The sequence below is a fragment of the Orussus abietinus genome, unplaced genomic scaffold, assembly GCF_000612105.2.
Source record: "Orussus abietinus isolate OABI.00-Male unplaced genomic scaffold, Oabi_2.0 scaffold121, whole genome shotgun sequence".
In the NCBI taxonomy this organism is placed as follows: Eukaryota; Metazoa; Arthropoda; class Insecta; order Hymenoptera; family Orussidae; genus Orussus; species Orussus abietinus.
The window spans coordinates 159,877-173,643 of NW_019394278.1; positions in this window are offsets into that span (position 1 = coordinate 159,877).

A 13,767-nucleotide genomic window follows, 5' to 3' on the forward strand; every position below is an offset into this window, starting at 1 on the left:
GTTGACCACACGCGAGACATTCTTCCCCGAAACTGCGAGGTGCAAAAAGCCAACTACCCCGTTCAAAATGATAGGGTGCAGCGAAATTCGACCCACCAGCTGATTACAAACTTTCCAGAGGGGTGATAGTACCTACATAGACGCTATCGATTCAGTTAGGGTCATTGTTTATCAGGAAATTTTGATAACAAAGTTGTAAAGTTGTATTGGGTTAGGTTTGATTCAGCAATGGGTGAGTTATTTCGTGAGTAGTTGATAGGTGATTACGCCAGATGGCGCGTGGCTTGGCTTTCTCGCATGCGAGACATACATAAATGGTTTACTTGCGATTTTTTTAGATACTAATCTTTAAATAGAAAATAAGATAGTGGCTTTACCAGCGGTTGTTGTGGAAATACCGTCGAGGAACAAAGAAGGCTCGTTTTGAGAATTTTATTCAGCCCAATTCGTCTTTTTAGTGAGAAATTGGGGAATTGTAACGTGTTGCTCGTTAAGTGCAACAAATGAAAATCAAAGTTGTGTGTATCTGATAATCATATGAACCGTTCAGCACAATGAAAAAAGATTGTCACCATATCTGGAGAATTACAGACTGCAATAGTCCATTCTCCTACCCAAACGACAAGTTCCACAAAACCCAAAATTTGGATTTTTCAAAAAATCAACACGCATAGTAATTTCAGAATGTTCCACCCAACGATGTTCTACCGAACATCCCCCATCTATAAACAACAATTCTGCGTCAACAATAACTGTTGCAAACCACAGTCCCATCTCCCACCCAAACGACAAATTCTACAAAACCCAAAATTCGGATTTCTCAAAAAATCAACACGCATACTAAGTTCAGAATGACCGGTTCCACCCAACGATGTTCCTCCGAACATACCCCATTACAAACAACAATTCTGCATCAATAGTAACTGTTGCAAGCCACAGGCTCATATCCCACCCAAATGACAAATTCCACAAAATTCAAAATTCGGATTTCTCAAAAAATAAACACGCATAGTAATTTCAGAATGAACGCTTCCACCCAACGATGTTCTTCCGAACATCCCCCATCTACAAACGACAATTCTCCATCAACAATAAGTGTTGCAAACCACAGTCCCATCTCCCACCCAAACGACAAATTCTACAAAACCCAAAATTCGGATTTCTCAAAAAATCAACACGCATAGTAATTTCAGAATGACCGGTTCCACCCAACGATGTTCCTCCGAACATCCCCCATCTACAAACAACAATTCTCAATCAACAATAACTGTTGCAAGCCACATCCCCATCTCCCACCCAAACGACAAATCCCACAAAACCCAAAATTCGGATTTCTCAAAAACTCACCACACTCAGTAATTTCAAAATGAACGGTTCCCCCCAACGATGTTCTTCCGAACACCCCCCAAGAAACCCCCACCCCACCTTACGCCAAGGCTCGCCCCAGCCCTAATCCCACCAAAGAGGGTTCCACGTCCACCCCGAAGCACCCCGAGGAAACGAAAGAAAGAAAAAAGAAAAAAATCACAAAACCCAAAGAACAGCATCCACGCTCTCCGCAGAATTTCCGAAATCCCCCCGGCGCCCCAATCCGCCGGGATAATTAATAAAGCTCGAGCTTCGCCGGTGGCGGTGCACTCGACGAGCCTCGAAGGAAATGATAAATCGCCCCACGCGTGGGTGGTTCGGTGGGAGGAGGGGTGGGGGTGGGAGGTATCAGGGGGTGAGCCGATCGGGGGCGTCCGCCCCCGGCCGCGTTTCCTTCTCCTCTCCTTGCATTTCCCCAATTCTTTTTTGCGTCGCCGGGCTTCCTATTGATCGGATATTCAAAAATTTCCGAAACGAGGAGTGAGAGAGACCGACGACTCGGCAGCCTGGGGGGGGGGGGGATGAAAGAGGAAGAAAGACACTCAGGGGGTGAGGAGCACCGAAGTGGGGGGTGTCACGCCGATCGAGGGGGAGATGCCGATGCAGCCCTGCGAGTGAAGGGCGAAGGGTGGAGGGGCGAAGGGGTTGGTCGGGGGCAACTACCCCCGGCATCGCGGCCGCACCCCTTCCCCCACCCCCACCCCTCCCCCGAAGACACGGTGTCTTTTTATTTCGCCGAATTGCTTTTTTCTTCCCGATCCCTCTCCATGGATTCACCCCCCCCGGCGCCCCTCCCCCCTCTCGACACCTGCACCCCTCGTATACCTTCGGATTCCTCCCCCTTCCGGCCGCACCTGCCGCTTGGGGGAGGGGGAGGCACCCCGAGCATACTTCGCAACCACCTAAAATATGAGTTCGATATTACCGAGCTTCCCCCCCGGGGGCGAACCACCCCCTCCCCCACCCTCTTCTGCCGTTCTCCGATTTAATTGGTGGCATTTTATTAAAAGTATCGACAGTGCTGCGCCGTGTTTACGAGTTCGCGAATTAATCCCCTGAGACCCCTTGGTGGGGGTGGAGGGGCACTTTCGGAATATATTCTTTTAGGTTATGGAGAGGAGTCTTTGGCTCGTTTTAATCGGTTAAATTAACCCCGGTGATTGTTTGCGAAAGGTGGAGTATTAATGTAGCAATCGATAATGTGTTTCGTCGGGAGATATGATTAAAAATGACAGTGGAATTACGCGGGAGTGGAGTTACTATGCTCGATTGGAATTACGCTCGCGTAATTGTAATTTAACTGCGAGCTCACCCTTGGCGTACCGGGCGGTGATTTATGCGAGAAATGGGACTAAATGAAACCCCTTTCCGCACTTGATGGCGGCCGCGGATCTGATGACAGTCGTCGAATTCGCGTTTCGAGAGCTGCGGTCTAAGTGTCCGGCTTGGAGATCGAAAATGTAATACTGAGGTAATTTGTTGTGGGTAAATGGCAATATTCGTTATGTTCCCTGGGCTGGATGATTCGGGATGAAAATTAGGACGAAAGTTTTTTTCTAGGCGTATGAGTATATACATCTATTAGACGTATTTATGTTTATACCAGATATCTTATATACGTATAGCAGATATACTTGTTCCCTGTGGATTAAACTCAGAGTGTTTAGAGAGAGGCGTGGACGATTCGGGATGAAAACGAGGACGAAAGTCCTTTTTCCGGGCGTATGAGTACATACATCTATTAGACGTATTTATGTTTATGCCAGATATCTTATATACGTATAGTAGATATATTTGTTCCCTGCGGGTTAGACGGGTTTAGAGAGAGGCGTGGACGATTCGAGATGAAAACGAAGGCGAAAGTCCTTTTTCCAAGCATGTGAGTATGTACATCTATTAAACATATTTAAGTTTATGCCAGATATCTTATATACGTATAGCAGATATACTTGTTCCCTGTGGGTTACACGTGTTTAGAGAGAGGCGTGGACGATTCGGGATGAAAACGAGGACGAAAGTCATTTTTCCAAGCGTATAAGTATACACACCTATTAAACATATTTATGTTTATGCCAGATATCTCATATACATATAGTAGATATACTTGTTCCATGTGGATTAGACTCAGCGTGTTTAAAAAGAGGCGTGGACGGCTCGGGATGAAAACGAGGACGAAAGTCCTTTCTCCAAGCGTGTGAGTATATACATCTATTAAATATATTTATGTTAATACCAGATACCTTATATACGTATATCAGATATACTTGTTTCCTGTGAGTTAGACGGGTTAAGAGAGAGTCCAGGACAATTCGGGATGAAAACGAGGACGAAAGTCCTTTCTCTAAGCGTGTGAGTATATACATCTATTATACGTATATAAATATGCCAGACATCTTATATACGTATAGTAGATATACTTGTTCCCTGTGGATTAAACTCAGAGTGTTTAGAGAAAGGCGTGGACGATTCGGGATGAAAATGAAGACGAAAGTCCTTTTTCGGGCGTGTGAGTATACACATCCATTACACATATCTATGTTTATGCCAGACATCTTATATACGTATAGCAGATATACTTGATCCCTGTGGGTTACACGTGTTTAGAGAGAGGCGTGGACGATTCGGGATGAAAGCATGTGAGTATATACATCTATTATACATATATAAATATGCCAGATATCTTATATACGTATACCAGATATACTTGATCCCGTGGGTTACACGTGTTTACAGACAGGGGTGGACGATTCGGGACGAAAACGAGGACGAAAGTCCTTTTTCCAGGCGTGTGAGTGACCACTCGTGTCCGGTGGCGGTCGTCAAATTCAAGCTTTCGAATCGAGGCCCTCGAACAAATCGCGGCGGAACGACCGCACTCATCGATGCGGCCGCGCGTCTACCGACCAGAACTACTCGACCTGACCGGAATGTAACGCTGCACGCCCAAAGAGTGCGCCCCGTGTAAACGCGTACACGTGTCCCGTACACGCGGAAATTCACGCCAGACTCGGAAATTTATTTATCCTCGCGTGTTTTCCAACATCCCGCCATCAGGACCGTCGAGGCTGTCGAAAGCGTCTTCAGCATCGACCTGGGGAGCGAATGTCGCCTGGGGATAATTTAGCGAATTTCGAAAATTCACTAGATTAACTAAATTGCAAATAATTACTAAGGCGATGTGATAGGGACATCCGAGTGGTCGATCGTTCATGAAACTTTTCTCCAAACTGGGTGCACCGAATTATGTGAAACTTTAACACGTGATTATGGAGACCCTAAGGAAAAACGCGATGCTCGTGAAATTTCATTTCTCAAAGAAAAATGAAATAACGCGATGCTCGTGAAACTTCATTTTTCGAAGAGAAATGTGTTTTTGTCTCGAACCGAATCCAAAAAAGACTCTTTTTAGAAAAATGAACTTCCACAAGCATCGCGTTCTTTTTTAGGGCCTCCATAATCACCTGTTAAAATTTCAGATAATTCGGTGCATCCAGTTTGGGGAAAAATTTTATAAATATTTTCACGTTTTGATATATATACATGGGATACTGTATATAGCATATATATAAAAAGTCGAAATATGAAACTTTTCTCCAAACTGGGTGCACCGAATTATCTGAAACTTTAACACGTGGTTATGGAGACCCTAAGGAAGAACGCAATGCTCGTGAAATTTCATTTTTCAAAGAAAAATGTGTTTTTGTCTCGAACCGAATTAAAAAAAAACTCTTTTTTTCGAAAAATGAACACCAACGAGCATCGCGTTCTTAATTAGGGCGTTCATAATCACGTGTTAAAGTTTTAGATAATTCGTTGCACCCAATTTGGAGTAAAATTTTATAAATATTTTGATTTTTTGGTATGTATATATCACACTTTGACATCACCTTAAAGTGAAGAAAATAATTCCGAAAATAATTTCTGCACGTCCACCTTTTTACCCCCGGCAATTTTTCACCACCCCTCTGCCCCTTTCCTCCTCCCTTTGCGCCAGACGCGTCATTACACTCTTTACCCGTAATTTACACGATTTTTAATTCGGACGTATTTCGCGTTAATCGCGGGTATTTCAGTTCCTGAACGCAGAGGAAATCCTGCATTTATAATCCACCCTTCATATTTCCCCCTCGCCGTTTCGCTCGTATAAATCCCGTATAAATCTGTACATGTATAAACTGTAACCGGAAACGGGAAAATCCGGAGCTTTCGAGTCCGAGGAAAGAGACGCCGGGGAATCCATTTCGACAATTTTCCGGAAATGTCGACAACCTGCCACTCGTGAATTACCTTAGCCCTTTCCCCGACGTGGGTGCTGTTAAACGAACATTTACTGCCGCGAAAATGTTATTGCACTAATGGCGCAGATATCACGATTTTGCGTAAATTCCCCGATGGCAAATACAAGTTGGCAGCATTAACGTGATATGTATTTTTTTCTTACTGTATAAAAAGTTTAATTTAAGAAGTTTCAGAGGTCATTTTAAAATGGCGGAGACATGAGAGTATCTTTAATTATTATGCACTGTTAAGTTAAAGAAGGGTGAAAAGTAATTTTAAAATGGAATTAAGGTGAGAGTTTAGATTGTTGTAAACAATTGGTAAGAATATTTAGTATCAACTGCGAGGATTTATAAATGGACAAATGCAAAAGTTGATGTAATATAATTTTTAACAATAGTCGAAAATTATATCGCAGAAATTGGCATAAATTTTTCTTCGCATTTCCTTTTGTTCACACTTCTCACTTTGAGGTGGCTAGATTTTCTAATTACAACTGCGAGGATTTATAAATGAATAAATGCAAAAGAAGATATAATATTAATATAATTTTCGACAATAATCTAAAATTCTGCAATATAATTTCCATCGCTTTTCCTTTTCTTCATAGTTCTCATTTTGAGGTGGCTAGATTTTTTAATATCGCCTGCGAGGATTTATAAATGGACAAATGGAAAAGTAGATGTAATATAACTTTTAACAATAGTCGAAAATTATATCGCAGAAATTGGTATAAATTTTTCTTCGCATTTCCTTTTGTTCACACTTCTCACTTTGAGGTGGCTAGATTTTCTAATTTCGCCTGCGAGGATTTATAAATGAATAAATGCGAAAGTAGATATAATATTTATATAATTTTCGACAATAATCTAAAATTCTGCAATATAATTTCCTTCGCTTTTCCTTTTGTTCATAGTTCTCATTTTGAGGTGGCTAGATTTTTTAATATCGCCCGCGAGGATTTATAAATGGACAAATGGAAAAGTAGATGTAACAGGAAAATCAGATATTGTCGGGAATCAACGTGGTGTAATTGCGCTGCATTGTTCGCAATTTTTCCTCGGTTTTTACGTGCCCAAAGCGGCCAGCTATGAAATCATTTTCGGTGGTATTTGCAGCCATTGTGCTGTTCCGTTAACAGTTTGGTGTAGTGCAATTCAAATCCGATAACGTTTAATAAAGAACCGAGCCACGAAGAGATACACTGGTTTTATTTCGATAACAGAGGAGCTTTTACTTTCAAGCATTAAAAATAAACGAACACTCTTTCCGCTGTTCGTGCCGGGAAAAAAATGTGTATCTGTTGATTGACAGTCATATTTGTCTTTTACATGCATAAGTCATATCATAATAATAGAATGAATATATTCAGTTTAGAAAAGAAAAATCGGGGAAATTTCTCCACTCTTGATATTACTTCTTTTGTTGCGATGGAATATTTTCTGTACGGACGGATAATGTAAATTGTTGCAAAAACACGATCATGTTGCATATGCTGTATAGTGCCGTTTTTCACTCTCGCGCAAACATTCTCATATTTTGTCGCGAGTAAAGAAATTAAAAGAAAATATTGAAAAGTTGACACGAGTAGAAATATCCGGCAGAATCGCGCAAAGTACGGAGACGTTATTTTTGCGCTATTAAACATTACCATAGACAAATATGCCGAATGAATTTTATGCAAAATTTCATACTGTCAGGTGAGAATTAAAGTTTCACCCTTTGAGCTTAGACAAAATTGCAATTTGTTCGTGTACTAACTGCAAAGTATGCTTGTCAGTACCCGACTTAATAGTACACAGTATGGAAAAAATTGTTTTCCATTTTTTGCACATTCGCACATTCAGGTCTATAAATTAATTATAACATTTCTAAGGAAAGCTGGAAACTTTAAAAAAGCTGCTAAAAGCAATTTCCCTAAAAACATGTAATTTTAGCATGTAACATGACGCATGACACACTGAGAGAAAAAAGTTTCTTTGAAGAATGCTCATTTGAATCAAATAACAGTGTTTTGGTATAAAAAATGTGTAATTACCCCAAGGAATTATTTGTCATTCATTGAAAGAAACCGTACTACTCTGGGAATTTCTTTAAAACTACAACAAATGACGATGGAATATTATATATTGAATACATTCGAAGAAATAATTTCATTAAAAAAGAACAATTTTTTTTTCTTATTGTATTAGCCGAATCAGTGCATAAATCAATGAGGCAAGACACATAAAAAGACTGTCCTTCGTCATAACCAATTCCACTTTTTCGAATCAACAAATTAGTTATCAGAAACATTTCTCAGGAGAATGAAAAGCTTTGAAGCTTCGAAGAAAGAAAATTATTGTTCCTAATTTTTTTTTATCAAATGGTCTTGTTTTTTTTTCAATGATTTTCCTCTCGTTCGGTTCCTCTTGCCTTCTCTTTGACGTCGAACGTCCGTTGACGTACTTTCACGAGGAATGGCGGGGTGATCGCAAATTGACCAGTGGTCGGCATGATGGGCGAACGTTTAATAATAATAGGAAGTCGAATTTAACAGGGGAACGGCACGGAGGGACATCGTCGGACCGGGCCTGATTCACTGCCCGCCAGGGATGTCTGATTGCGATTCGATTTTTATTGCGCTATTTTCATATTTTCTACTTTCTGGCAAGCATCAGAAAAAGAACTGACTCGAGAGATGAATAATCACGGTTGTTGCTGAAGAATGAAAAAATTAAGCTTGAAATTTAGGTTACGTACGTGGGAGCACACCTTTGCATCGTAGGAAATACAGGGTGTAACAGAAATAGTTGGACATGGTTGAAACAGCGCTTTCCTTGTTGAAAAACGAGTCGAAAAGTCCTGTACTATTTTTTCCTACAGCGTATAGTTTGCCTGTAATTACTAATTGAAGCACAGCCAATCAATCGCATTCTCCAACGGAAAGTACAGCGGAGAGGGCGCCTGTAAGGCTGCTACGCCGCAGACAGCCGAACGCAGCACACCTTTGCATCGTAGGAAATGCAGGGTGTAACAGAAATAGTGAACACGGCTGATACAGCGCTATCCTTGTTGAAAAACGAGTCGAAAAGTCCTGTGCTATTTTTTCCTACAGCGTATAGTTTGCATGTAATTACTAATTGAAGCACAGCCAATTAATCGCGTTCTCCTCGTTCGGCTGTATGCGGCGTAGCAGCCTTACAGGCGCCCTCTCCGCTGTACTTTCCGTTGGAGAACGCGACTGATTGGCTGTGCTTCAATTAGTAATTACAGGCAAACTATACACGGTAGGAAAAAATAGTACAGGACTTTTCGACTCCTTTTTCAATAAGGATAGCGCTGTATCAACCGTGTACACCATTTCTATTACGCCCTGCATAGTCTTTGATATTATTTAATGTGTTCAGAATAGTCTAGTGCACCAACTCGTTTTTCGTCCGCCTTATCCGCAGGCCGCAGCAAGTCGTCGCGATAAGAGCTGGGAACATGCAGAGACTCACCGGGGAGGCGCGTGTAAAATTCGCGAAATTCGCTGCTTGGACAAAGGCAGACTTCGCAGCGTGCGAGTAATCGCAGTCGCGCGCGATATCGGCGAATAGCTTCGCGAATTGGCGGCGCGACATCTAGCTAGGCTCCTTGGAACATACAAAATCTGCACCCCATAACTGAAATTTGCGAAATAAGGTAGAATTGCCGAAATTTCACCATTTTTTTCTAAGATCTTATTTTCGAGGTACCTGAATGTATAGTATACGTAATATACTCGTATATCAATTTCTATTAAATGTATGGATGATATATGTACGAACATTATTTTGGATATACTCAAAGGTTAAATGACCGGATATTAATCATGTATATATATAGCTCTTTTATATTAGAAGATTCATATCGGGAGATCCGATTATTATTGAAATTTCAGTATTTTACAAGATGCAACGATGAATTTGAATGATGGCTTTTTACGTGATCTATTGTATGAAAAATTGTAAAAATGTACAAAATGTATTGAAAGCAAATCAACTCCAGAGGAGATTTTTTTGAAACTGTTGAAGAAATCGATTGCGGTATAAAATTGTTGGAATCTGTAAAGTGCATCGAGACGTCCAATTGACTCTTCTAGAGACTTCTTGAAGTTTTCGACGAAGTTAGTTGTGGTCAAAACCTCTCTAGGGTCCCCAAAACTCGACGAAGGAACTGACTGTTACTTTTGGGGACTTCCGAAACTTCTGAACCAGTTGGTGTGAGAAAAACAGCAGAAGTTTAGGAAATACACTAAAGGGTGCTGCCGCCATCTTTGGGAGACTTTCAGAAACTTCCAAATAAGTCGACTATTATCAATAGCAATGGTCGTAAAAAGTTGTCCAAACTTTCTGGTAAAAATTCTGGTTCGATGTATTCGAAATTTCTCCATACACGTTACAAACATATGTAACGGTTATATCGTCGTCATTTACACGTTACAAACATATGTAACGGTTATAACATCGTCATTTACACATTACAAACATATGCAACGGATATATCGTCGTCATTTACACGTTACAATCATATGTAATAGTTATAACATTGTCTTTCACACATTACAAACATATGTAACGGTTACATCGTCTTCACTGAACCGTGGCGGTGGGTAAATACTCCCTGGCGTTCGCGCATGTTCCTTAAACGCACTTGGCGCGAAACTCTGCCGAGTTTCCCGAAGGATCGATCGATCGAAAAGTTGGAAGGAACGAATCCCCGCTTAAGCCGCGACTCCCCTGGAGGAACTATATCCAACTAACTTTCGTCTCTCTCTCGCTCGCTACTTCCTGCGGACAATGAGAGAGAAAGTAGAGCCAAAGTCGCGTACGAGCGAAAACAATGCTCGAGCGGTCCCTATCGGGGCTCGGTCGGCCAACTTTGAACTTTGACGCGACATCTGACACAAGATGCGATTCCTTTTAGCGCATAAATCGGTTTCGCAAAATGACCCTTAAGAACAATGGATCATGGCTACCGAAATCGATAGTTCGCAGCGAGTGCGAATCTCGAGCCACCAGGCCATCCCGAGGCTCGTATTGTGCGCAGTAACGAGCACGGTATCTTATTAGCATAAAAGTGAACCTATTGTGCGGCCTGCAAGTGCAGATGTCGGCTTGCACGATGCACCGGGTGGGTAGGAATGCAGTTTTTCCTTCCCCGAATTTTCGACCCTTCGACTAGAATTTTTTTCCCGAATTTTTCACGAACGTGCTCCCGCGCGAGGAGAGAAGAGAGGGCTTTGCTATAAACAATTAAATTTAAGAAGTTCAATAAGTAATTTTAAAATAGAGTCGAGAAGATAGTATTCTAGATTATTACACGGGGGAAAGAAAATGCATTGACTCGAAGAAGTAATTTGCAAATTCCAAGAATAATTATTTTATTCTAATAGATTGTCATGATTTAGAGTAAATGTTGCATCCGATTTGTTCGAGTTTATTTGAGTTAATTATTATTCTTTTAATTAACGGAATGGTACTAGAGAAGTATTTTGTGNCTTGCTATTACAACATTATGCTTTAATTTTCTTGCTATTACAACATTATGCTTTAATTTTCTTACTATTACAACATTATGCTTTAATTTTCTTGTATCTCATTGGTACTATTCAAAGCAATATTTCTTTGGTTCAATAACGTTCTTTTCTCAGTGTATAAAAAATTAAATTTAAAAAATTTCTAATTCGGTGCACCTCGTTTGGAGAAAAGTTTTATACATAAGATGATTTTTTGATTCGTATATATCTCACTTTCATATCACTTTAATATCATTCTATACATAAAAAGGGTCACAATATTTATAAAACTTTTCTCCAAACTAGATGCACCGAATTATCTGAAACTTTAACACGTGATTATGGAGGCTATAAGGAAGAACGCGCTGCTCATGAAATTTAATTTTTAATTTTTAATTTTCCATAATCACGTGTTAATATTTCAGATAATTCGGTGCACCCAGTTTGGAGAAAAGTTTTATACATACGTTGACTTTTCGGTACGTATATATCACACTTTCATATCACCTTAAGCTTTGCCCTTTCTTACGGAATATCGGGAGCACGTCAGTAGACATTACCGAAAAAGTCATGGCGTAAGTTGGCTCACGGTTACGTAAAGCCTAATTGATGCGTACAGTCTAACTAGAATGGGAACGGCGCTGCCGGCTGCAGTTCGTCCGAGGAAATGCAGTCGTATGCATCATGCTTTACTGCCCGTTGCAAAAACATCCTAGGCATGCCCCCTTGCATGCCCCTTGTACTCGTCGCCTCGTCATGCACTCTACAAAGTACGCCTATGTACGTAGGTGCATGTGCGGTATGACCGGCGAGTTAGGTGCCAACGAGAGGGAGGCCGTACGTCAAACTCGAAGCGAGCTCCGAATAGAGCTAATACTACATTTTTCGATCCTTTTCGGAATTAAAATCGAGTAATTGAATATTGCACATGCGGTGTAATGTATTTAAGGTTAGATGATAAATAATACATATAGGCACGTATGGAAGGAAAATAAAAATCAATAGATTAAGATTTAAGAGCGAGGGGACTGATGATAAACTTTTTGATTTTTTCCGAAATCAAGATAGATTAATTTATTATAGCACATGAGGTGTAATGTATTTAAGGTTGGATGACTAATAATACATATAGGCACGTATGGAAGCAGAATGAAAATCAATAGATTAAGATTTAAGAGCGAGGGGGCTGATGATAAACTTTTCGATCTTTTCCGAAATCAAGCTCGATTAATTTATTATAGCACATAAGGTGTAATGTATTTAATGTTAGATGACTAATAATACATATGGGCACGTATGGAAGGAAAATGAAAATCAATAGATTAAGATTTAAGAGCGAGGGGGCTGATGATAAACTTTTTGATCGTTTCCGAAATCAAACACGAGTAATTATTTATAGCATGTGCGGTGTAATGTATTTAAGGTTGGATGACTAATAATACATATAGCCACGTATGGAAGGAAAATGAAAATCAATAGATTAAGATTTAAGAGCGAGGGGGCTGATGATAAACTTTTTGATCGTTTCCGAAATCAAGCTCGAGTAATTGATTATAGCACTTGCGGTGTAATGTATTTAAAGTTAAATGATAAATAATACATATAGGCACGTATGGAAGCAAAATGAAAATCTTTAGATAAAGATTTAAGAACGAGCGAGCCGATGACAAACTTTTCGATCCTTTTCAAACCAGGTTCAATTAATTTTTTATAGCGCATGTGATATAAAGTATTTAACCTCTGTACATTTTCGTCGTTTCGCAATTGCGAATATCTTACACGCCAATCGGAATTTTCCTGAAAAGGGCGTTTCGCAAAATTTTTTAATAAAAAGTTGACCCAACTATACGTATATGTGATGTATAAGTATTTGGGTATTCGTGCCGACAAGTGCACCACGTGTTTCCAGGAGCGACATGTGTCGGACGTATGACCCTCTGTACTCGCGAGTACGTAGACCATGTCGTACACTCTTTGGGCGATAATCGCGAACCGCACGTACGCAACACGTGCATTTATCTGTTGCATGGACGTACGTGAGATGACTAATTTACGTGCGTACTTCATTCTATCGAATGTTATCTTTTTACCAAAGAATTTAATACACCTGTTTATGCTTTCATTTTCTTGCTATTACAGAAAAAATATCGTACAAAGCAAGAAAAATTGGCAATTAACGCATATAAAGCTTTAATTTTCTTGCTATTACAACATTATGCTTTAATTTTCTTGCTATTACAACATTATGCTTTAATTTTCTTACTATTACAACATTATGCTTTAATTTTCTTGTTATTACAGAAAAAATATCGTAAAAAGCAAGAATAATCGGCAATTAACGCATATAAAGTTTACAACCAACATGGCATGACGTCAAATCAATAATGAGATTGTGAGTTAAAAATTAAGATGAAAGAAAACCGTTGAGTATAGTGAACGAAAAAAATAAAAAATGATGTAGATTACCTAGTAAATAATGTAGATAGTAGATTCGCAGCACTAAATAGCATGTGTTCAATTTTTCAACTTACAGACGTACAACTCAATTACGGTAACAAATTTCCGAAGCCGTAGTAAATAATAAAATTTTTAAATTCGAT